The sequence below is a fragment of the Amblyomma mixtum genome, chromosome 3, assembly GCF_055824585.1.
Source record: "Amblyomma mixtum isolate Tamu chromosome 3, ASM5582458v1, whole genome shotgun sequence".
Lineage (NCBI taxonomy): Eukaryota > Metazoa > Arthropoda > Arachnida > Ixodida > Ixodidae > Amblyomma > Amblyomma mixtum.
The window spans coordinates 150,669,801-150,691,834 of NC_143014.1; the positions used below are offsets into that span (position 1 = coordinate 150,669,801).

Genomic DNA, 22,034 nt, shown 5'->3' on the forward strand with positions numbered 1-22,034 from the left:
GTCGAGGTGGACGCCCAAGCCACCCGTCGCTTCCTTCGCCCACTTTCCCTCTACCTCTCCTAACCTAAATGTGGGGAGAGGAACGGAGGAACGAGCTAATAAAAGCTAACGTTCTAAAATATTTGTGTTAGGCCACTGGGTTTGCCCGGCACGTCATTGAAAGGGTTAAGAGATTACACCTACCTAGGGCAAGTAGTGACTTCATGTCCGGCGGCAAAAATTTGCAGGCGGCAAACATTTGTTTTGAAGACGTATTTTCGTGGATGTAAGTGCTTGCTGTGAATAGTAAGTGGTGCGTGGGGTTTAATGTGCTGAAGCGCTACATGCGCTATCAGTAACGCCGCAGTGGAGGGCTCCGGCGGATTAATTCCGACCTCTTGGGATTCTTAATGTGCACTGGCATCGCACAGGACACGGACGTTTTTACATCTCCCCTCCATCAAAATGCTGCCACCGCCGCTGCTGAGATTCGATCCCACGACCTTGGGCTGAGCAGCCGAACCAGCCGAACTGCTGCGGTTTCCTTGCCAATAACTATTTTATTATGAAATCATCAGAACTTCTGGTAACAGCCTTTAGTTCAGTAAGGAATCAGGAATATCTAGAGGGGGAAGCGTATTTGCTGTCATTTCAAGGCAAACCTTTCTTTATTGGTGATTTTCCAACCGACAAAATTGTTAGCGAATGCTTCTAGTATTTTAGAGTGCGCCCACGGTGAACTTTTTATCATACTGTATTCCCATGCCTCCCACGGCGAACCCTGTGCCGTACACTCTTAGAAAAAAGGGTGTGAGAAAGGGGTAAAAAGGGCATAGCATGGACTTTTACACCCTTTAGAGGGCCCTAGGAATAACTTTACACCCGTTAAAAACACGCTCCCGATCACTTACCCCCTTTTAGAAAACTTGCACCCTACTTACACTCTCTACCAGTGTTGATAACTACGCGTCCGTTCCTGCCCCTAAAACAGCGGGAAGACTATAGTTTGCTCGTGTGCCACGACGGGGCGCTCGTGCAGCATTTTGTGTGGAGTGCCTTAATTCGCGCCGTCTTCATAGAGTTGTCGTTTGTGTTCCTCGTTCTCCTGTCTTGTACCATTCGTGCTTTTCTGCAATGAACCAACTAGGCCACAAGAACGTTCTACTTCATAGAGGGACGGCGAAGAACGTATATAATGGTCGATTTTTATTGTGTGGCAAATACATCAAGTAAAAAGATTAAGCTGAGCAGTCTATGCTGAAAACGGAATGCAAATCGTTAGAGCTCTTTTTCTTACAGGCTATTTCTAGAACGACAAAAAATATTCGATGCTTTAATATGACATGATGCGACGATAAACTCCTACGTTCACGTTCTATGCGCATTTAATCTGTGTCCATTATCAAGAAAATGCAATATTTACACCTCGCGCTCAGCTGCACGTAACAACAAGATCGGCGGGCCTTGATTTAGTGTGATAATTACACTTACATCATAAGCTCACGTTTGTCTGTAGGACATTCGTGGTTTACGTATTTATTTTTATTTATTTATTTTCAATACTGCAGGCCCCTTTACGGGGCCCTAGCAAGTGGGCATACACAACAGTTACACTGAGGCAAGAACTACATCACACAACACAATCATCAGTATTGTATCAGTCGATGTTGCGAGTGCTTAAATAACCTCAACGCAATTTGCACTTGACAACTTTGGTGTTAGGAGGACGGGGGCGGGGGTGAGCCTACGGTAATATTTTACATAGGAACAGAAGAAAAACTAATGATTTTTGGGAAGCAAGTTGAGTCCTCGGCCACTTTATCCTCCTCCCTAGGTGCGTACTCGCTTACGCACCGACGTCACAGCGTCCACCATTCTATTCGCGGAGCATAGCAAAAGGACGCCGCAAGTGTCTAAATGGCTTATCCCCACCTGCTCCAGCCTGCACCACTGTAGCTTCGCGCTGGACAACAGGATGGCGCCCGGGACGTCACGTGGATAAGTTCATTGGAGGCATCGATGGTGCGTTGTTGGCGACGATGAGAATGACAAATGCGAGCACTTATAGATATACGGACTGCAAAGGGCATTCTGATGGCTACGGCGCATGTTATACCGTGGCGTTAAAAAACAGGAATTAAATTAGGGAAATTGGAAATAAAAAAGAGAAATATAAGAAAGGTATTGAGGGTGTAAATGGCACAAAATCGAAAGAACAGGCCACGAGAAAACGTCGTGCTTATCTCCAAATCATGGGAGATGGCCAATGCTGCTGCAAAGGCGGTTTGAGCAGCCAAAGTTTCTGAGCAGGAAAAATGAATTCAGGTACAACTTCTGATGCCTCTCTCAAAGCACTAATCTTATTCTGCTTTTGCGGGCGCTGAAATGGGCGAACGAAAGAAGCGATTTTCATGCAGTGGCTCAACAAACACGCGCCTCGCAGGAGGAATCATTTACTGGTTTAATGTCCTCCAGTATCAAACACTTGGATGGTAAAACAAAGCGACCAAACTCGCAGGCAATGGCTGTCGGATGCCAGTGCCATTAGTTTGTCAGGATGTCGCAGTTCGGTGCACTTTTTGTACAGCCTTGCTTTTGTGCAGCGCACTAAACAAACGGACAGAACATGTTGATGTACACTCGCAGTGAGGCTGCCTTCATGCTGTGAACCTCGCGCACGAAGTATACGCGCTGTGTTTTTCACTGAAAAGTGCCCCGCCAACATGGAGTTCTTCAAAGACATGGTAAGAAGTTGACTGTGCTCCTAATGAACGTGGGAGAGGGAAGGGGGGAGGGTAATGAGACCTTGGTGTATTGCCACTGCTGCTCGAGAACGACGTAATTTGTTCGGCTTTGCTGTGAAAGCTTGGGGCCGTGTATCCATCCTCTCAAGCAGCCGCTCTAGGTCGAAATCTTACTCCGTGCACCCGCCGCGGTGGCTCAGTAGCTTTGGCGTTCGGCTGCGATGTCAGCGCATGTTAATGAACACCAGGTTGTCTAAATTAATCCACAGCTTTCCACTACGGCGTCCCTCATAGCCCATTTGTCAATTCTGGGCGTTAAATCCCACAATTTACAAAATTTACGTATTCTTTTTTTCTCCGTTCATATCAAAACGATGTGCAGCCATTCTCGTCTGCGAGATCAGCGTGGGACGACATGCGTTGTGACGCATTTCAGCTGTTGGTTACCTTTGCATGTAGCGAGTGACCTCATGTGCCTTCAGTTAATACCGCTGTATTTTGTACATTTAGTTTTTATTTGATTTTTGCATTCACCCTGCTAAGGTCTTGAAAACAAGGCCGCAGCATCAATAAATAAATACTGTTTTCAAAAAGGCGTCCCTTTGACTCTTCCGGTAGAAAAAGTAGAGCGAGGCTTTTCTGCTCTACAGTCGCGAGTTAACTTTTGCATGTAGGAAACATACACCGTCTACCACTACTCTATGAATGCGTCATGCGCTCCTGCCAGTCGGCGCGAGCGTTATATCGCTGCAGACAACGATCACCGGAAGGTTATAAAAAAAGTGTCATTATTTCTTAGCGAACTGGACTTTTTTTTCTCTCTCTCAAGACCATTTATGTCCGTTTCCGAGGGCCTCTGCTGGAACTGAGGAAAAATTTACCGGTTAATTACCACTTTCTAATGACAAAGAGCCTACTGTCACTGCAAATGGAGCTTTTACAAACTAGAAGAGACCAAGAAATGAAAGAGAGGCACCGTCAACCGCAAGCTGTTCTCGAAAGCAAGCTGCGATGACAAGAGCTGTCTCTACGCGAATCTTTGAGCTTGAACAGATGCCAAAATGAGCCACAAGTAGCACAACTATTGTATTGTGCTCGGAACAAAATTTCTGTGAAGTTGTGCTCAGAGAACCCTCTGAAGTAAACGCACAGACGACATATGCATGTAGACACCTTCGAGAGCGCAATTTTTTAAGCAGCCAAGTGTCGCACACATCTGCACGACGCTAGAAAAGCGCCCCGTGTGTATGCATCCACCTTGGCACTCTGATAAAGCGGCAGGGTTTGAACGAAAAGCAGCATAAGCTGGGCAAGGATCTTTTCTTTTGCGCCATATTTAAAAAAAAAAACGTTATTTTTTGAGTTCCTCCACCTTCAGATCAACAACAGCCATCATCGTTCAGTAAAAAAAAAGAAAAAAGAAATGTAACAAAGACAGCGAAATTAGGCACACTTACCTGCGTGGGATGCTTTCGTGCCTTCAGGTGCGCGACGAACTTGCGCTCGCCAATTTATAGAACTGTGTGGAGAGAAATGTGCGGCGGAAAGGCCGGTTTAGCGCACGTCAGTTTGGGAAACACAGGAAGACAACAGATGCGCACCTGGCAGCTCACATTTCGCACATGGTGTGCGCCGGCTGCTTTGCAGAGTTCAAAGAGCAGAACGACCGCCATGCGGTATGCAAACTCCTATTGTGCGTGTGGCTGAATGACGTTTGTTGATTTTTATGCTGGAGAGAGAGAGGGGGCTGGAGAGAGTAGGCTTAGCGCCTTTAATTTATGTATTCATTGCAGGAAAAATGCTAACAACTTTCATAATACAATTCATATTGAATATACAGCACACCGCGCACATGAGAGCAGAAGTTTCACGTGTTGAGGACATTGAGTGCCCTGCTGGGAATGCATTCAAGAATGCATAATTAAGTTTTAATGGTGAACATCGCTTTTCTGCGCTCTCTGTATAAATTTATATTACAATGTTAATGAAGGCAAATATAGGCAGTACTGCATCCATAGAAGCATGAGTTGTCACGAACATAGGCAAACTATATTCAAAACACCCGAAATGGGACGGTTCAAAAGAAAGGCTCTGACGGCAGGTTTCGGAACGCTTTTGCAAACTGAGTGTTGTTCAGTTACATCGACTGTCATGTTTCCATTGACACAGGATGTTCGAAGACACTACCAAGGTGACACTACCAAGGTGTCACGTTGAGGACGTGTATTGTGCGCAATAAGCGCACAATACACGTCCTCAACGCGCTATTTGGGCGAGAAATTTTTTGACTGGCTCAGCGAAGCTTTTATTGCTTGAATACAGCTTAAACATGTAGCAGCAGCGGCGAGTACGACCATACCGCTTTATTCGTCAAGCCTTGAACTGCAGCTTTCGGCACCCATTTTATATTTGAATTAGAGGAATTGTAGATACTAGGGGGTTGCCATCGTGTTTTCTGTGTCGCTTTTGCTGCGAAAACCAAACCGCAACTACCGGAAATGACGAGTGTCTCTTTTGGCGTAAACAAACTGCCAATGTACAATAAGGCAAGCGGTTTCAGTTGCAGCACCACTTATAGTTAAGAGAAATTGATGCTTCGTTGCTTCTGTAGAAAACTGAGACATGCACAGCCCAGGAAGAAATGCACGAGACAGCATAGGGCTGATTAAGGACTTCCTGTTGCAGGTGGAGATAAAAGTGCGCTTGCCTCTCATTTTCGCCGATTTGCAAGGAGAACACTGATGCGGATATTGATTCACGCGCATTTACATTCTCAGACAGTGTCCGCATTTACTGTAAACTAATTCTCCTTGCACTGTTAGCTTTTACCTTGTCAAACCAGGCATCCATCGATGCAACAAAATGTTTGCAGTGCCTATTGCCTGCAGGCGTCTGCCTAGGCCTCCACCTGCTGGATGTTTTTTTAGGGATATTTGCCTCTCCCCACCTGGCACCTGTCAACCGTCCCCCTTTCCCTATCCCCTCCATTTCTCCACTTTTAGGGGAGAGGAGCGAGAACTCGGACGAAAGAAGACTCAGCAAAATTAAAATGTCTCAAACAGCACTGCTTGCGTGCAAAATATGCAGCCATAAGTGTTTAAAAACGAGGCTTGCGCGAGCTGTTCCTCCTCGTATTGCTCGGGAAGAGCAACTCGGGTTTCACAAGCCCTCCCCGGTGGCTGTGTTTCAAACAACCAGCTGCTAATAACATGTGGTGCATCTCTTAACCGCTCCGCGCCATTGCGCCGGTAGTGGAACGAGGGCTCGCCGCGGTCTATCAATGTGACACATTTTGCCTAGTTGCATAGTTGGAATTGGAATAGATTCAGAAACTAAAGAGATTAGGAAGTGAAAGAAAACGAATTCAGAATTAGGATAGAATCAGAACTGGGATAGATAGGCGAGTTAAAGAAGCACGCTCTCGCATTTTCTCCGCATCAATGAAATTGGCCGCCCTTAAATTTTTTACTCTCCCCATTTTGTCATCTTCGGCTGTTTGTCAACCCCAACTGTGGTAATTACCCAAGACGTGTCCCACTGATAATATCGTGGCGAGTATTCATAACACTACCGGCGCAGTGGTGCTGCGCTTAAGCGATGCGCCACTGTACCGGCAGGTGGCTGTTCCAAACACAGTCACCAATGGCGTTTGTGAGACCCAGGATGCTCTTCCAGAGAAATGCAGAAAAGGTACAGCTTGCAGGTCTTCCCGTCCTGCCACTGCTGTAGTTTTGCCGCTTTATCCCTTGTTCGCAAGGCTCCCAATACTGCCCTTCGGCCTGCACGCATGATATGGTCTGCTGACGCCTCAACAACACTGCTATCATTCCATGCAAGCCAAGCTAGCGCTCCAACTCGCCCATACCCGCCTTTCCGCGTCACAAACATATGAGAGATCGATTTACGACCGCCAGCATCATGGAGTCGACATCTGTCTGGGGTCGATCGTCCTCGTGTCGTGTCAATCTTGCCGGGTAGCACTCAATAAAAACATCTGTCCGTGCGTTTGACCTTATCACGTATTCCGTCAAGTGACCGATGTGACCTACGAAACTGTCCCGCTTCAATATCCGACATCGTCCACCGGCCTGCGACTGACGTGGTTTATGTTGTTTGGCTAAAGCAGTAATGCGCAGCTGACGCGCTTCCATCCTAGCAGCAGGAACACGATTTCGCAGCTGGTGGGTCGTGTCACGATAACAGGTGTGGACAAAAAGGAAGACAAAGAGTGGTTCTCGGGCTGGGCGCCGCTTCCAGCTAGCTGTTCGGCAACGTCTGCCTTTTGTAAATACTCCAGGGAATATTGTTTTCACTAAAAAGGTTTTCGCATGGCGTTTTGGTGAAATATCGCTCATGTGGTTTAGTGCAGAGCAGCCTCCAGAGCGAAGCACGGCATCAAGATGAGGTAAAGGGGGAGGGGGTGCAGTGCAAGGCTATATCGCACCGGGTGCCGTTAAGCTTAGCGACGCCACCGGCAAGGAACTTTGGCCAAAGAGCGCCATGGCACAAGGTGTTTTGTGTCTACAGAAGGTGAGGCCAGAGATGCATTTTCTAAGCCTTTCACCGCGGAGAAACCGAGCCCCAGGCCAGAGGAGAGCTTGTACCCGTTGTATAACCGGTGGCTACTCTGTAATGGACACAAGCTTTCTATAGCCTGGTACTTGTCTTCTCTGGGATGAAGTGCTTGGATAACTTTGACCGCTCTTGTGCGCACCAAAACACATTAGCTATGGCGCTCTTTGTCTAAGCTGCCTGCGTGCCATTAAGATCAAATTATCGTCATCATAGTGAGGCAAGGTTAAGTGACCAGTTATGGCTAAAAATCTCAGCGTCTTTGATGGTAATGAATTGTGGATTTTTTTTTTTTCATTCGATGGCCGCCGGGCTGCCATATGCGCTTTTTTTGTCTTGCGCTCGTATCCGCTTTTCCTTACCTCCCGTTTTCTTATGTGAGTAAATTTTCTGAGCTTTTCAGAGTAATTTTTTTTTCCAGAATCGTAGCAGTTTCACCCAGTTTTGAAGTTTTATCCATTTCCTTGCCACGCCTGTTCAAATCGTTCAGTTTGAACGATGGCGCAAAATGGCCCATTTTGCGCAATCGAGCACGCTTCTGGGCAAATGACGCAATATAATACGTTGCAAAAGAAGTGTACTGCAGTTTAGGATTCGTTTTCGTAGTCCTATGACAGAGTATTTTAGACTTGCCTCGCAACCTGTCAACGCGAAGCGATCATGGGTGAGCATGGCGTTCAAGGCGGCGTCCTCGGCTCGCTCCTACCCTGCTCTACAACGGCGGTGTTCTCGCGATTCTGCAGCATGGGCACTTGACTTTACAGATGAAAGCGGCAGCTCTGTGTGAAAAAATGGCGACCATTCGTCTGATTTGATTTTGGACCCAGATGATTGCTCCGCCTAGCCCGTACTCTTTCTCGACAGGTGCCCTTCTGTAACTTTAGTTTTCGCCGTTGCCGAGGGCATTGGCTGCTTTCTGAGCCTCTCTGAAGGTACCGGGCATCTCCAGAACTATTCTGTGCCACCAGCAGTGTAGCGGATCCGGTTTTCTCCAAAGCAGCCAGGGGTCGACCTTGTGCACTGCGGAAACACCTAATGCGCTTCGTGCGACATATTGATTTTTTTTTTACTGATCTGAAAGCTTATCTTGGAGAGTTCTGTAACTTTGGATGCGCAGTTATGACACACCGCACAAAACGTATATTCTAGATTTTCCACCTATTGCCTGAGTCAATATTAATATTTTTGTGAATTTGTGTCCAAGTCTCTCAAATTTTGCATATGAAATTTCTTTTTCTTCGTAAGCAATACGTATCCTGCTTTTTTCTTTATGTAATGAAAAAGAGAGTTCTATTAGTTACACGATGTTGTGTTGTAATAAAGCTTGATTTTCAAATTGATGGGTGAATAAGTTTTTCACAAACACTACATTGAAATTGCTTGTTTTACGCGGTGACGGAAGAGTTAACACACGCATAGTGTCGTAAGAAAAACAGCAGGCCTTCGCTTCACTGAGTGGTGCTGATACAGAAATGCAGTGTCATGACATTTTGCGCCAGTCTATTTGAAGTGTTGCAAAACGGTGTGCTTCGCGTGAACATTAGACGAATTTGCGGTACTTTCGCGCACAGCGTCTAACGCCTTTATTCATTTTGCAATGTTTCACATGCCCGCCGTGGTGGCTCAGTGGTTATGGCGCTCGGCTGCTGACCCGAAATACGCGGGTTTGATCCCGGCCGCGGCGTATGAATTTCTATGGAGGCGACATTCTAGAGGTCCGTGTCCTATGCCATGTCAGAGCACGTTGAAGAACCCCAGTGGTCGAAATTTCCGGAGCCCTTCACTTCGACGTCTTTCATAGCCTGAGTCGCTTTGGAACGTTAAACCCCCTAAACCCTAAACCAATGTTTGACGTGCTAAACACGAAGTTTTCGGCTGACACCACCTGCGGAGCAGCATCAGCTGAAAACTGCCATAAAGGGTGATTGTGTGGGCTGCATTTTGATTTTTATTATCATCTGCTTTCCAATGGCGTCGCACGTTCCAGCTGAGGTGTGTCAGGAACGAGGATGCTAGTATTACCACGAGCATATTTACAGACATTTTCTGCATGCGGCGTGCCAAACGCGCACAAAAACTTTCCCACAGGAAAAGGGCGAACGCGGACTCTACAAGCACGACGAGGGCACGTGCGGGAGAGAGGCTACGGACACAGGATCGAACACAGCAGAGAACGCATCACAAAGAAAGACACTGTGCTCGAACCCGGCCGCGGCGGCCGCGTTTCGATGGAGCCGAAACGCGAAAGGCGCCCTTGTGCTGTGTGATGTCAGTGCACGTTAAAGATCCCCAGGTGGTCGAAATTACCCGGAGCCCTCCACTACGGCACTGCATTCTTCATTTTTTCTCTCACTCCCTCCTTTACCCATTCGCTTATGGCGCGGTTCAGGTCTCTACCGAGATATGAGAAAAATACTGCGCTAGTTCCTTTCCTCAAGAGCCAATTTTAAATTTTTTTGCAACATTTTCAAGGAGTCTCTTTTTGGTCGTCTCGGGAGGATATTGCCCATTTATTCATAAGCGGATAAAATTTATCTCATGTAGGGTCTCTTTTATATCAATCTCTTTTTTCCCTCTCGTGCTTCCACGCGTACAAAAGTAGCGTCAGCTTTTAGCAACGCCGTTGTTTTCAGCGTCACACTGAGTTCAAAACTAACTATTCCATGACCAAGTGCCCTTTGCATAAGCTTCTAAGACCTCTATGCCAAGTGACAAGGTGAGGTATTGGGGATATCTGTTCCTGCATCTACCGGCGTCATAGCTTGGCCGGATTGATCTAGGGACTTTAGGCCGGACCTGCTTGCTGCGACGCGCGCCTACTCTGTCCATCTTTGTCTCTTTCAACTCCCTTCTGTGTGCACGCAGCACCGATGGCCACTCAGTTGGAGCAGTCGGCAGGGCCGTGCACTTTCCTCCTTCCTCCTCAGATCTCCGCAGCAGCATCCAGACGGCAGGAGCAGCAGCGCCGTCGGCTCGCGTCGACGCGAATGGTCTTAGCGAGCCGGGCTTCCACTACCCATACTGCATGCCACCTAAAAGGCGGGGGGGGGGGGGGTGAATAGCATTCAAACCGCCTGAAAAATCGGGGGTGAGGGAAAGGTGCCGGTATTGGTTGCAAGCGCACCCAGGAAGAGCAAGAGAAGGATGGAGGAGGGGGGGGGGATGTGCTAGAAAGATAACTAGCTGAGGTGGAGGACTATCCCCCAATTCCGGAGCCACAATTTCTCTCTCGAGCAGAGGTGAGCCCGGACGCGTACGCCGGAAGGCGGAGCGTACCACAAAAACGATTTTTTTTTTACTGTTCACAGTGTTTTCACAGGTGCGGCTGTTCGCACTGTCAGTGTCATCAGTCGGAAGGGTCATTGCTTTCTGCCGGGTTACAGCGCGCATAAAAAAATAACCAAGGCTGTCGAATAACATCCGGTAGTAATAACATAAAATTTGCGACGTGATGGGGTGTCGTAGCCTGCCCGTAGTAATTTTCAGATATTCAGCCAATGTGCGGTTCACTGGCACTGCTCAAGGACTGACTTTATGTTAATGGTTAGGGGTTAGCAAGCTCCGAACGTACATCACTTCTTCGAATGGAAACAGCATTCAGCTTAGGTTGTTTCTTTTTTTATTTGTGGATTTATGCGTGGCCAAAGCAGCACCGTGGGCTCTTAGGGGGTCCGTAATAAAGGACTCTGGATTAAGTGTGACTACCTAATGTTTTACACAGCTCCGAAATCAGCGCCAGCATTTTCAGAAAAGCTGCTTCAGCCGAGAAATGAATCTGCGACAGACTTAGCCGTCATAATATTTGTTGTATTCACAAAAACTGACCTCAGTTTTTTTTTCCTTTACCATGTACTTTTAACTCCTTCCCGCCGCGTTGGCTTAGTGGCTATGGCTTTTGGAGCTGAGCCCAAGGGCGGCTGCATTTCAGTGGGGGCGAAAAGATGAAAACGCTCGTGTGCTTGTGAGCAGTCAGTGCACGCTACAGTTTCGGGAGGTCGAAAAGAATCGCACCCCGCCTCTATGGGCCCTCTCACAGCTCATGTACTAGTTTGGAAAGTTAATCCCACCATACCATACCATACCATACCGTACCATACCATACCATACCATACCATACCATACCATACCATACCATACCATACCATACCATACCATAGCATACCATACCATACCATACCACACCATACCATACCATATCATACCATACTGCCACGTATCATTGTAGTGTTTGTTCGTTCACGCTCAAGGCTGCAGGAAAGGGGTGTTATCATTTTTGTTCGTGACGCGAGAAGCGACCGGACTAATCTAGATTGTTCACAGCCATGAACAGCTGCATCTACGTGTTTCTAGATTACTCTAGATGATCTCGACCTGTTATCTCGAAGTTTCCTTGCCGGCTTTAAATTGAACGATGCCGCTAGCAGCGGGCATTCATAGATTGACGAGTGACGAGCACGTTTGTTGCTTACGCCGCTGCCGAGTGATTCAGTTCTTTTGCGGGCGCAAGTCTGCCCAAATAAAGAGCTTCGTTTACAAGACTTCTTGGTGTCTTCCTGACCGCTGGACTGCCGTCACTACAACGTGACATCTGGTGGAGGTGCGGGGTAGCCTTCTATGTACCGGACACCCCCAGCAAGTCGTGACGCAAGCCCTCTGAGTCATTCACCGGAGGACCTGACTCCAGTTCACTGCGCAAGCCGACGTCTGCTAGGGGACGCACCTGAGTTCGGGACTCTGCCGGACCCTACCCGGAAGCGAAAGGAAGTAGCAGCGTCCACCATGAGCTTCTTCCAGAAGATGACTCCAGTCATTATTCAGCAGCCCCGGGTGCCACCAACCCCGACCCGGCCAGCGACCAGCAGAAATCGAGGAGTTTTTGCGTCGGGAAGAATGCTCACCGCCCAGCCGCCTATGACTTTCCCCGTCGCCATCGTCACCGCGCTTCGTGTCTCCTAGCCAAGGCTACGCCGTGCGTGGACGCTCCCCCAGCCCCCGAAGGTTAACCTGAATAAAGCAGCCTCTGGAGGTGAGGTTGCATATGAGCTCAAGAACTAAGATCGTCCATCGACGAAAACACAAGACTATGCCTCAACTACGGCGAGAACTACGGCGAGAACTACGACGAGAACTACGACGAGAACTACGACCAGAACTACGACGAGAACAACGACGAGAACTACGACCCCTACGACGATGACGACCCGTACGACGAGGACGACCCGTACGACGACGACGACCCCTACGACGACGACGACAACTACGACGACGACGACAACTACAACAACACCGACGTCGACGACGACACGGCCAGACTTGAAGCTTTTACCGCTGCCCTTAAACCCTATTATGGACGCTAAAGGACTCGAAGTTTGCATTCTCCGTGTTTATTTTCATTTCAATGCATCGAGGCGATGCTTCTTTGGAATGGGGGGTAATGCCACGTATCATTGTAGTGTTTGTTCGTTCACGCTCAAGGCTGCAGGAAAGGGGTGTTATCATTTTTGTTCGTGACGCGAGAAGCGACCGGACTAATCTAGATTGTTCACAGCCATGAACAGCTGCATCTACGTGTTTCTAGATTACTCTAGATGATCTCGACCTGTTATCTCGAAGTTTCCTTGCCGGCTTTAAATTGAACGATGCCGCTAGCAGCGGGCATTCATAGATTGACGAGTGACGAGCACGTTTGTTGCTTACGCCGCTGCCGAGTGATTCAGTTCTTTTGCGGGCGCAAGTCTGCCCAAATAAAGAGCTTCGTTTACAAGACTTCTTGGTGTCTTCCTGACCGCTGGACTGCCGTCACTACAACGTGACAATACCATATTACATGCCATGCCATATCATATATTACATACCATACCATACCATACCATACCATACCATACCATATTACATGCCATGCCATATCATATATTACACACCATACCATACCATAGCATAGCATACCATACCATACCATACCATACCATACCATACCATACCATACCATACCATACCATACCATACCATACCATATCATATATTACATGCCATGCCATACCATGCCCCACCATACTATCCCAAACCGTACCGCTTTTAACTCCTTTATTTTCGGGTTAATTAAGGTTAATGTTCTGTAGGGCATGTTCCTATTTCCTGACAATGGGGGGGGGGGGGGGGGCTATACTGATGTGCGCTCTGTCAAAGATAGATCTATTCTTTTCAAGGGTGGACAGTATTGCCTTGCGTACAAGCAATAACATAGGCAAACCCGCAGCGTTTCAGTGGCTGTGGCGTTCAGCTGCTGACCACGAAAAAATTCTTCGTCTTCCTTATGATTGTTGATTAACAGCGTCACCAACGTTGCTTTCGTCAGCTACGCGAGGCTTTTAATCTAATGTTGAATTCTAGTGGGAGATCGCGAGCCTTCCAGCGGATCACGAATGGAGCGCGTTGCTCTGGCGGAGATCTCTCCCTCCCATTCTGCGAACGGAACGCGTGCGCTCCCGCATGGGCAAGAAAAGCTCTACGTTCAGGCAACATGGCGGCACCCGTCGAAGCAGGGCCGCTGGATTCACCACTGATTCGTCCTTGCCACCACACTGTCTCTCATGTTCACGGCAAACAAAGAGCGTACGAAGCTTTCGCTGTCAGAAGGTGCTCGCACTGCAAAATTTTAGCGATAAAACGTACCATATTTTCAGGTTGATTCCGTATTTACAGAGCTACTAGGCTTAGCGAGTACGCGTCGTCTGACATCAAAATGAGCGGGAGGTTTAAAGATGTTAACGATTTTGATCTAAAAAGCGGTCACAAAGGATTGATATTCTGTTACCATAGTTTATTTTTTATTTATGCGGACGCGAATGAAACGAAAAATAATTATATCTAGGAGAGTTACCATTGCGTTTCGGCTGAAATGGCGCTGCACGTGGCTAACAATAAAAAAAAGGTAGAACACATTCCTAGCAAGTTGCCCGGATCACCGCGTAGCTGCGTAGCGACGACAGGAAAGGAAGGAAAGAAACAGCCGTGGCCGATAGTGAGAGGAAGTAAACGTGGTGGAAAGGAAGACGCAGGATTCCGGTGAAATCTGCCGATTTCGGCGAAGCAAATAGAGCTGCTCCACGGAGCGATCCGAGTTCGATGCCTGATCCAGATCTGCCATTGGAGCAGATAACTCGCGCTCCCAATTTGCCATGGGAATGCGATTGCTCCAAACGGCAGAAAAACTTGGTCCGGATCTGCCATTGGAATTCAGCATAAGAGAGCTTCGAAGGCAGGTAGATTAGAGCTCTTGGAAAAAAGGTTTTCTGAATAGAGAAGCGGCTTTACTGCTAGAAACATCAGGCCGCGTCAGCCATGAAGCTTGCAAGGCTAGCGGCATGTGCAAAAATATCGCAATACACTACAAAAATTTCCTTTCGCTCTATACGGCACACCGCAGACGTCAGAACGTGGAGACTTCGGGACTTCGAGTTCACATCAAGCTAAGCCGTGAGTTTGTCTTCAGTCGACGGCGCAGAAATCGACGAATGACTCACGCCTCAGGAGCAATGAATGGAATGCACTGAGGGCGCTTCTATTTTCAGCGTAGGTGACATAATAACTGGTCATAATTGCGGGGAGTTCACTGTAGGTTTTATAGCGGCGAGAGTACGGAGCTCGGCAAGCTGATTCACCATTACCCGCGCTAAAATAGACAGGGCGTAGAGAGAAAAAAAGACATCAGCCGTAAACGGTGCTTTGTTCAGCATTAATCTTTTCTGCGAACCGCGGAAAAGCTGTTTGCTGTGCTATTTTATAGTAGGCGCCAAAAACGGCCTCAGATTTCCTGTCTTACTAATTCCTGGCCGAGGACCTCTGCCTCTGAGCCGTAGTTCACTGCCTAGCGACGGCCGCAGTAATAGCCCCTCTTCACCTGGCCGCGATTCCAAGGGGTAACCCGTTAGGCCACCGGGAATAAATACACGCTGGCCCATGCACGCCCATTCGTTATCTCTGACCTTGCCAGAACGGGGTGTCAAAGTAGAGGAGTCGCTCAGTCATGCTCTAGAAATGCCACCGCATATCTGGCTCCTCTCCCGGAAATGTACGACCCACTTCGGCTACCTTTTGGTTCAGCATAGAAAAGTAACCTCTTCACCAACAAAAGCTTCAATCCTTACAACTTAATCCAAAAAACAAAAAAAAAACATTGTCTAATTACACAGCGGACAGTTTAGGCTAAAGAAAAGCTGCTTGACCCGCCGAACAGGCGGGCAAAATAATCGCGAGGTCCCCCATAGACTGTAAGTTTAATTTTGACTAGTTAGTCCGTTATGATCAATGAAGCCTTCGTATTCTGCAATGCGTTACTTCGGATTTCCCGGCCTTGGCAAGACTCGTCACGCTGTTTTTGGCGTATTCCGCGGCACCTGTTCGTCGAAATAAGGTTGCAAGGAAGCGATGAACCGATCATGGCTGCCGAAGGATGTACCGCCTTTGCCAAGAGTAACCGAACAGCCGCGCCGGCGGCCGGAGCGGGCTTGCATGCAAGCCGAACGACAGCGTTGATATCTTCGGCGCTGGCCGCTGCTCCAAGGCTGCAAGTGTAATAGGTGGATGGATGGACGGAAGATAGGAGCGTCCTCTTTGAAACGGTGTGGTGGCAATTGCCATCATGTTCGCCTTTTTTCTTTATTTTTGTTTAACATTGTTGTAAATTGTCATTAAAATTCGCCATTTTCTTTCAGTATGGTTTCCTACACTTCTAACCTTATGACACCTCTGTGGTTTTTAGCCACCAATCTTCCAATCGCTTTTTGCTGACTTCCACCGCAGATTTATTTACATGGCCGTTGTTATCTCTAAATCCTAGGGCCTCAGGAAGAGTGACTGTGCCTGCATCGACATCCGGATGGGTACCATCACATTTGAGTATCAGGTGTTCAATGGTTTCTACAGATCTACCACACACAGCACATGTGTCTTCTTCGTTAATTTTTTTTTGTAGCTACGCGTTCTAAGACACCCTGACCTAGCTTCAAAGAGTAGGGCACTACCTATTGAGTTAGGTGCGTAGGGAGTCGGTGAGCCCAGCTGGTGAGCTCGACAGGCGGATGATTTGTCTCTCCCGGTGCAGGGGAGGGCTTGAAGAGGGTGGAAACACACAAAAAAGGAACACACCGTTTAAAAAGCTTCGGTGATGACCGGGTGGTTTAAGGCATCCGAGAACAAGACTACTCTGTGACGCCGCCGCTGGACGGAATTCCGCTCAAGCCCGAAGTTTTTTTCTACTGGCTGCCGGAAATGTTCCGAAGTTTTTGGAGTTTCACTTCATGTTCGGTCTCAGGTTCGCCGCGATTTCCGGAAGATGTGTGCCTGAATTCGCCCAGAATTGGAGCTAAAACCATTTCATGCTTTAAAAAATCCCAGAAGACGTAATGTGTTCTGCGTGTACGCAGGCTGACTTGCGCTATTTCTTTCGCTGCCCCAAAGCTAGCGCATCCGCATTTCAGGGCTCTCTGCTGCGTTTCTCGCGGACCATATAGTCTGTCCGAGGCAGCAGGACAGGGTAGGCCCTATACCTCCCATGTATTTTAGCCTATGTTTGTGACCCGTTTTCTCCGGATCTGTTAAGGTTAGAACAATCATATTGGTACCGTTGAAATTAGCTGTCCAAGTTCTCTTTACTGAACCAGAAGTATTATGTAATAAAAAGAGGCTTTTTTGTTCTTGTTTTTAGTGCACTTACTCATTTTTCAGGCAAAAATGGCCAATGAATAGCGTGTGAAACAAAATCCCGTGAACTAATTTTAATAATTCTGGTTCAGTAAATGTCCCCCAAGGCTGCAATAATGTTGGCAAAAAATGATGTTTCTAGCTGCTGCGGTTCCAGAGAAAAAGGGGCAAACGTTGCGAAAATGGACATTTCGAGATAAATGGCTTTGTAGTAAATAAAAGCGCTTTATTCCAACCCTGCACGCTATAAATACTTGCGGATGTATCAGATCAATAACCACTAGCTTCATAACCACCTCCAGAGTCAATCTTTCTCTTCTTCGTTTACTGCCATGCTTTTCGGGCCTCTTTTCTAACCAGCTGTGCAGCCCTGTATGCAAAGTACAGTCGTCGCTCCCAGTAGCTGCAGCTTTTCCTATGCATCATAGCGCATACACAATCCCCGCGTTGACTTCATAGAGGCCCGACGTTGTCTTTTTTGAGGTCTGGATTTGATGCGACGAAGAGCACCTTACGCAGTTGAGAGTTTAAGTGCAAGCAACGCCAGCTCTTCGTGCTGCATTTTCGAGATGCTGCAAGTCCCCACTGCACAATTTACGCGCACAGCTTTTCCGATGGCACACGACAGCATGTCAGTGTCAATCAGAGCATAGCCACGGTCACAAAAACTCGCGTTTAGGTCATCCATTTGTGCTGCCGAGTGCGACAGCTTTGAAGAAGACGCGCACGCTGCGGCCGTTGCGTCCAGCGTCGGAATGCGTTGCGGGGACTTGGTGCCATGAGGAACGAACTTATGACGATTCCCGTGAAAGCGCCGCTTTTGAAATGACTTCTTCGTCTTCGTCATATCATGAACGCTTAGAATCTAGTCTCAAAACAATAAAAAACCGATTTTGACCGTGAAAGCAAGCCGAAAGAGAAGCAAAACAATCCGCGTCGTAAGATGTACCGGCAGCGTCTGAGAATTGTTTTTGGTAAAAACGAAACGCTAGGTATTTACTGCTGTTGCCAGGCAAGCAATAACTATTCTGCTAAACATGGAGAAAACGGGCGTTTTTTTTCATTGTTTTTTTCAAGCTAGGAGACGTACAGATCTCTCATAGGAGGCGTGGTCGGTCACCACCTAGGTTTCGGAAAAGGTCAATTTTCGAGGTAAATAATTCGTGCAGACGCAAGTGACCCATTGGGAATCGTGGAGGAAAGAGTGGGAATTCGAAATATCTAAAAAACAAAAAATGATTTTTTTTTCAAAATATTTGCCCCTACCCACCGCTCGGATCGAAGATTGCTTTGGACGTGCGCGCAGTGGCTGACGTGCTTTCGACAAAGAATGCGTTCGGCTGGACAGCCGGAAACCACAGCTGCGCCGCAGCAATTTGAAGGGATCTTCGCATTATGATGCCCTCGCGTCCTTTCAATGGACGGCAAGCTAAGTGCGCCCATTGCTGCTTCCTCCTCGCCGGCTGGCAGAGAGGAGAATGCTTTGCGCGTTTAGTTCTCTGACGCACGGAAAACGACAGCGTTGCTTCGCATTATATCATCTTTCGCTGAAAAATATGGTTTTCAACCACGTACACGTCGGATTTTTGCGGCATGTTAATTTGCTTCGAAATTTGTGCGTAGCTTTGTGGCGACTGGTGGGACTGCTAAAAAAAAAGGAAAAGAAAACGAACCGCCATTTTTGGCGCATTGAGTATGCTGGCGGCACTGCCGAAAGCGTAAACCAAAACCCGTGTTTTGATGCTCCTTCCCCCCTAGTTTTGTTTTTGAGTTCGACGCTAATTAGCGTGCGCACTTAGCTCCGCCCAGGGACGACAACGCGGATGAGGCCGCGTTCTTCTTTGCGTTTCGAGAGAGAGCGAAGCTGTGTAATGGAAAACCAGACATATTTGCAAGCATGTTTAAAAGCGGCTACATGCTGCTATTCGTAAGGGGTGGGATTTGAAAGAGGATATGCTTTTGGAGAAAACTGCCGAAAACAGTGGAAGGAAAGTGCATTGGGTGAAAATAGGGTGCGGTGCAAAAGCATTCTAAAGTTTCTCAAGAAGCTTACCTTACAGACAGGCCAAGTTCCATTCATGGCGCTCCTGCGAACGGCAGGGCTGGTAATCTAATATATATTTCAATGTCAGTTGTATTGACGTAAGTGTCTCCTTTTGAAAACCTTAACACCGAACTTGAAAGCAAAGCAACGTGCCCTGTGAAGGTTCAACGCGTTAAGGGGCACAGACACACGTCTTGACCACGTTAGCGTATTTTTTAAGTGCGCCTATTTTCTTAATTAACAAAGGTAAATTATATAGCTCAGTATTTTTGAAAGGCCTCCCTTGTTTAAGTTAAGTTACGGCATCTGGCCTGCGGACAGCATGGCTCACCCGCTGCTGCTGTTTGTGCAGGTTCTGCCGTGGATTTTGCATGCGACGCCCACCCCGGTATCAACGACCAACATCACCGTGATACAACCCCTGATGCTTTGCGCGTGCCACGTCACAAGCAACAACACAATCAAGGGATATCGACCACGAGATGTGACGTCACCAGCAGCCGATCTACTTAAGGAACGACGCGACACCGACCAGATCAGAGGGCACGGCATCTGGCCTGCGGACAGCATGGCTCACCCGCTGCTGCTGTTTGTGCAGGTTGGTTCCCCATCCACAGACTGCTGTTACCGTAGTGACAATAGATTTTTAGTCGTCCTGCCGTGCCCTGGTAGGCTTCATTGCATTGTTATTGACTGTTGGTCCGTGCTGTTGCTGCTGATGTCGGGAGACATAGAAGAAAACCCCGGACCTAAGACAGCTGAGCTGTTACAGACGATTATAGATAATCAAGCCGCGTCTGACTGCCGGTTGACTGATATCAGCAAGGATATTGGTCAGCTGAATGAAAAGACTGATAGACTGACTGATTCTCTGGCAGTGATACAAGAATTGAACAAAAGAATTGAATATCTTGAGGTAACAGTTCAGCAACAGGCCAGAAAACTGATTGAGTATGAAAACTATAGTCGTCGTAACAATCTGCTGGTTTTTGGTGTTTCTGAAAAAATCGGCGATTCAGAGAAGGAGTTAAAGGCAGCTGTCATAGATAAAATTTTTCATGATACGCTGGGAGTTGAAGTAAAAACCGTCGAAAAAATCCATCGCATAGGGAAAAAGAACAAAGAACGGCCTAGGCCAATTATTATGAAATTTTATGACAGCAGAGAAAAGCAACAAGTGCTGAAGAACTGCAGCAAACTGAAAGGACAATCGGTTAGTGTGAGCAATGACTATGCAAAGGAAACGGTAGCGGTGCGAAGGAAGTTGTGGGAAAGTGCCTCTGCTGAAAGGGCGCAGGGCGAGAAGGTCTTTTTGATCGACGACAAGCTCAAAATAAATGACAAGTTATACACATGGGACAACGAGAAGGACGCACGCTCGCTCCTGAACTCTCGAGATAAGTTCAAGCAACGCACTCGAAAAGCAGGCAACTCGCATGATGGCTCTGACACCTCGGATAATTCCAGCGATTCAACACCTGAACTCACCCCGTCATAGCTACGAATCTTATCATTGAATGCTCGTAGCCTTTTTAACAAAGTAACCGAGTTAGAATATGTATTAATGACAGAAAGTCCACACGTGCTCGTCGTAACCGAAACATGGCTAAACAACGGTGTGCCTAGTCACTGTATAGTGCCCCCAAACTACCAGATGTTCAGATGGGACAGGGATACTCGTGGTGGGGGTGTTGCAATCATTGTCAAAAGATCTATAGATGCAGTAATGGTCGAGTGCACTTTGCCTGAAACAGTTTGGTGCAAAATTACTTATGCGAGTGTTGCTTACCTTGTTGGCGCAGTGTATAGGCCGCCTGCCACTTCACCAGAGTTTTTGGATGACCTTAATATGTTCTTATGCACTCACTTGAACCGTACCACCAGACTAATAATGACCGGAGATTTTAATTTGCCTAGCATTAACTGGGACAGACTCCTACCTGGGAACGTTGAAATTTCTAGTTCCGAAGCACTGCTGCAAATAATGTTTTCGCACAATCTTAAACAAATCGTGGAAGAAGACACGAGGGTAACACTCGAATCCCGGTCACTTTTGGACTTGGTGTTTCTTTCGGGCAAAGTGGGTGAATGTACTGTGTCTGTTAAAGACGGGATATCTGACCATAGAATGGTTTCTGTGCACATTCCGATCAGAACAAACACTCGTGGCCAACCCTTTGTATCTGTGCAACTTAAGGCTTATAGGCAGGCAGACGACACATCCATTCAAGATTTTTTAGAAATGTCATATAATGAATTCGAACATGCCTGCGATTGTGAACCAGTTGAAGACCTATGGCTACGTTTCAAGAATATCATAAAACATTGCGTTGACAGATTCATTCCAACTCGAGAAAATAAAATAAAACCCCGTAACCCTTGGATTAATCGACCTATTATACACATTAAGCGCAAGATAAAGAGGCTGCGCAGGAGAAAAGACAGCTCAGCTGAGGTATCGAAATTGCGAAGGAGTTTAAAAACGGCTCTGGTGGAATCAAAAGAGCATTTTTTTAATAAAAAATTAAGTAGCTTCGTTAAAACGGCACCTCGGAAGTTTTGGCTTTACCTTAGTGGCAATAAAGAAGAAATCAATAGAATTCAAATTGGTGAGAACATAGTAACAGAAAAAATAAAAATAGCAGATCATTTCAATAACTTTTTCCAGTCTGTATTTTCTAAACCAAGCAATGATGACTGTGACGCGTACCCGCCTTCCTCCCTTTCATGTTCGATGGAAGACCTGGTCGTGACTCAGGCCGGCGTGTTTAATCAATTGTTACTTTTGGATTCTAAAAAGGCTAGCGGGCCGGATGGGATTCCAACCCATGTTTTTAAAGCGATACGCTGAGTGGATATCATTTTTCTTGACGATAATCTTTACAAAGTCCCTACACACTAACTCCTTGCCACAAGATTGGCGGTGCGCAGTCGTAACACCTGTTTTTAAAAACGGCGACCGACTACTCGCAAATAATTATCGCCCAATTTCC

General features: G+C 47.2%; 1 protein-coding gene across 1 annotated transcript in view; it reads right to left on the bottom strand.

Moving 5' to 3' along the window:
* Positions 1-22,034, bottom strand: part of LOC149352367 (ornithine decarboxylase-like) — a 91,334-nt gene that overhangs the window by 56,244 nt on the left and 13,056 nt on the right. Inside the window, exon 2 of the mRNA XM_089581530.1 lies at positions 4,181-4,242. The gene's annotated coding sequence lies outside the window, so the exon portion shown is untranslated. The remainder of the gene's footprint in view (positions 1-4,180; positions 4,243-22,034) is intronic.